General features: G+C 39.4%; 1 protein-coding gene across 1 annotated transcript in view; it reads right to left on the bottom strand.

Moving 5' to 3' along the window:
• LOC105562573 (ATP-dependent helicase brm) overlaps positions 1-2,934 on the bottom strand; it is a 106,408-nt gene extending 103,474 nt beyond the window's left edge. The window contains exon 1 of the mRNA XM_012013531.1: positions 2,756-2,934. The gene's annotated coding sequence lies outside the window, so the exon portion shown is untranslated. The remainder of the gene's footprint in view (positions 1-2,755) is intronic.
• Positions 2,935-4,280: the final 1,346 nt, after the last annotated feature.

The following is a 4,280-nucleotide window of genomic DNA, read 5'->3' as shown; positions in this document are numbered from 1 at the left end:
AAAAATTTCTAAGTCCGGAGGTCGAAAAATTTTTAAGAGTTCCGAGTAGTTCTGATTGGAGTTCTAGGCAGTTCTCGACGAGTTTTAACGGAAATGGCGCACAGCGCTTAAGTGACTCAATTCAGAGATACGCGTCATTTTTTACTAGTTTCTAAAATGTCATTTAAAGTGTGTAACTTTTTATTTTTGAGGTTAAAAATTTTTTTTATCAGCGAGAACTCTTCGAAATAAACGTAATAACGATATAAATCACTCAGAACTATTGTATCTCAAAATAAAATTTTCAAAGATTTTTATTATTTTTTAATTAACCGAAAAAAATGTTTATGTATCAGGAACTCTAGATAATCGCAAAATGAAGTTATTAGACTGTTCAGAACTGTTCGATCTCAAATTTCGATAAGAAGTTGGCACTCGATTTTTTAAATTTTAATTTCTGATCGTTGATCAGCAGAACTCTTTTTATAAATTATTGGGAACTCTTAAACTCTTCAAAAAGAAGCGGGAACTCCAGTCAGAACTACAAAATTTTAAAGTTAGGGTGCAAAGTTAACACACGCTAAGTATTGTATAGTGTCATTTCATCACGGAATCAGCATATTTTATCTTACTTCTGTTTTTTCCAATAATAAATCGAAAACCCTCAGGTTGTCGAGGAGAATTTAATTTTAAGGAAAGTTCTTTATTATGAGGCAGGTTTCTAATGCGAGATAGCAGGTTTTCAACACCCAAATTCAATCACAAATCTTTTTCCGCAACGATTACACGATGTAACAATGAATTTTCCACTAAACAGATTTCACTCGAAGGGCAGTAAATTCATGGTAAAATCAACAGATAATGCCTATTAATTTAACAGGAAACCCGCTGTCTCATATTAGGAGTCCATCTCATAATAGGGGACTTTCCTCCAACACTACGCTCGCGGAAAATATTGGAATTAATTGCGTCCACGCTAATTATCGGAGTAGAACAACAACGTGGTATTTCCGATATCAATCGCTCCTCACCACTGTATATCGCGACAGCAGATTAACACGAAAAAAGTACGGAGCTTTATGGCACTTCAGTCCTGCAAATGAGTCGTTAATTGCTCGTAGGAGATAATCGCATTTGACACATTTTGATACTCGACGCGATCGCGTCGAGTTAATCGCGAGAGTTAATTAATCGCGCTGATTTAAGTCGCTAATTGCTCGCAGGAAATAATCGCGTTACGATGGACAATCCCGCGCTGTTACCTGCCGACTCGCGAGTCTCGCCACGTGAATGATAACAGAGGCGCGCTGCGTGACGCTACCAAAACAAACACCAAGGCCGTACGCGCCGGCTATTCTCTCGCGAAACGTTCAACATCCTGCTGAGCATGTACGCCGAATAATTCTCTTTCTTCTGCTAGAATATTAAACAGCGCATACATTTTGCGCTTCGTTCTGTGGACTCATTAGCGTTCTCTAAGATAATAATTCTCGCTCGATAGAGAGAACGTTTTGCAGGATATTTGTTATTCGAATCCTAACCGAGAGAATTTGCATCAGTCCGGTTAAAATTTATAATGATTTAATACTGGGGAGTAGCAATTAACATAAACAAACTAATTTGTAACTCAATTTGCATTATCAACAGAAAATTATAACTGCTGCGCGCGAATTATTCAATTCTTTCTGTTAATGACAATTTGTGTGGTTGACTACACAGTTTCAAAATTCCATTTGGTTATTAGATCTATTATTATTTGAAAAAGAAAATTTATCTTTGACGTCGCATTGAACTGAAAAATTATTCACACAAATTAATTCATGTTATTTCTTTCAGATTTTTATCCATTTTTATAACAAATTTTTATCAAAAGGATTTTTATCAAAAGAAATAAAATTGTAAAAGCTTAACAAATCAAGAATTATGAGAAATTTAATACATCGATGAAATCAAATCATTGCAGAAGTGTTGCGTTTAACGTTTTTTTTCCTCAACTTATTACAATTGTACAAATTCACTGTCCTCGGAAAAAAGTAGAAAAAAATAACAATGGGATAATTTTGATCAAAAATGAATAATTCTAAAATATCAAATTTTGTGGCAACAATATCGCGCGCGCGCGTCCATTTATCACTGACATGTCACATCGAGTTTGGGAAAGATAACTGTCAAATAAACATGTAGCGCTACCTTATATCAATATGCCACACAAGAAGAGCATCCAGCGTTATCTTTTAAAGTGTAAAAATGTCATAATAAAGAACAGTGTTTTACAATCTTCCATTTTTATGATTCAAAAACACATTCTTTAACTTCGTCTCAGGTCTCTCAGGCACAAGTGATCTATTGTCAAGTTACCTCCGAAAAAATGTTACCAGATCAAAACTTATTAACACATACACACGATCTTCTCCCAAAACCTGACTACCGAATTACAAGAAACCAAACTGCGTCTCAAGACAAACTTCATCGAAGTTTTTAAATTGCAAAATTTAATATAACAAATATTAAAATTGCTGTTAAAATCTTTTCACTTAATCACATCTCGAAACCTGTTTCAAGTGCTTCAACAGCTAACGCGAGCATAAACCAGCGTCAATGTAGAAAAAAGTAGCGTAGATTCATGCAGAACGTAAAAAGACAAAATGATTAATACTCGAATTAATAGGAAATAACGTCTCAACGTTTTTGCTTTTTTTCCTGCCATCGTACAAGCATTGACGCAAAATGTAAAATCGCCTCGCGTCCTTAACCTGAATCTTTTAAATGGAATTACCTTTCAAGTTGCAGGTCGATAAGGAACCGGAAAGAGTCCTGGCGTGATTGGTTACGGCCAGCAGCAAAGGTGTGGCCGTGATGTGAAAAGACTTCGATTTGGGCAAGAAATGTCTTTGCACCGTATAGCTGCGGGTTCGCCGCCGAAATCTCGGCGAGTCGAGGAAACTGTCGTCGTACTGCGGCATCTTATGACGCGAAGAATTGAGTATCGTTCAAACTGGACCTCGCGTCGCTGTTCGTGGCGTCAACTCGCATTTTTAAGTACGTTTGTTCTATCACAGTGCACTTTCACTGTTCAATCTCACTTTCACTAATCACCACCTAGTCCTGGATGGACAATTATTACATCTTCTAAATGCGAATCATAAAGTCAGAAAGAAATGCTGCAAGCAGCATTCGTTGGTGTAATATTCAGAAAATATTAACTTTTCTAGAAAAACGATCCCGACGATTTCGCAGCGCGCACTGACAAAAAGACAGCGCAATTTTTAAGATCGTAATGTCTTGTCTTTCTCTTTTCCGCCGAGAAACGGTACCCACACGTTTAATTGAGTTCACGGAAAAACGAGACCCGGTTTTTTTCCCCTCCCGAATACGCTGAACTGTATCGAATGACAGCAAGACTGCGGTTATCGATAGACAATATCGAGGATCGCAAGCTTGGGTGACTCCGAATGCATTGTACCGTGGTCAATATCGCCCCATAAAAATACCGTTCGCGACAAGCGGTTTCTATCAGAAACGGATAATCGACTCGCGAAAGGTAATTTGTTTTTCTATCCCCGGAAGATTTGTGTCTGGACGTACACCTACACGCGACCTATCATCCGCGTGTCCCTCAGCCAAACGTAACGTCGAGACCTGAAATAATCGACCGCAAGTAGACCGAGAGCAGCGAGAAATTTTCGCGTACCAAATAAAGGAATTGTCGACCGCGAATTATATTTCATAAACCGAATCTACACAGGCAATTTCTCGTAACCGTAATAGAGCGTCCAAGTCGGATCCAGATCGGCAAGTGAGCTCAAAGAAACGCAAATAAACTCGCGACCATCGTTCAACTCGTTAGGCAAGTCAGTCGCGTTTGCCCGCGCTTGTTTGCTCGGCCCGAATTAACTATGAAAGTTACTTAATGAATCTATTATGACGTCTTCGTTGATGTTTATCGCCGCCCCGATAACTCCGATCGAGCGCAAAGCCGCCGGAATTGAGATCTCGAGGCTCACAGATCGAAACCGATGACAGGGGACCTAAATATACCACGTGCGGCGATACACGCATCGCGACCTCGGGTACTGTGCCGCGGTGCAGATAGTCGTGCACCAAGGCGTCAGTTTCTAGGGTGTCTATTTTAACGCGTCGGATGTTCCGCCACGATTTCTGCGTCTAGGCGCTTCCGCGTCGCTTTCGCGATATATGTCAGACGTAAACTTATCGTGACGCCGTTAAATGGCTGTCGCGACAAGTGCCAGCAATAGCTCCGTTTCTCGAAGTCTCGCGTAGCGGTGATAGCGCTCAAAATT

Source organism: Vollenhovia emeryi, unplaced genomic scaffold, assembly GCF_000949405.1.
Source record: "Vollenhovia emeryi isolate VEMERY1.0 unplaced genomic scaffold, V.emery_V1.0 DF939186.1, whole genome shotgun sequence".
Classification (NCBI taxonomy): domain Eukaryota; kingdom Metazoa; phylum Arthropoda; class Insecta; order Hymenoptera; family Formicidae; genus Vollenhovia; species Vollenhovia emeryi.
The sequence above is the reverse complement of the archived record's forward strand: the minus strand, read 5'-3'. Positions and strand labels throughout refer to the sequence as shown.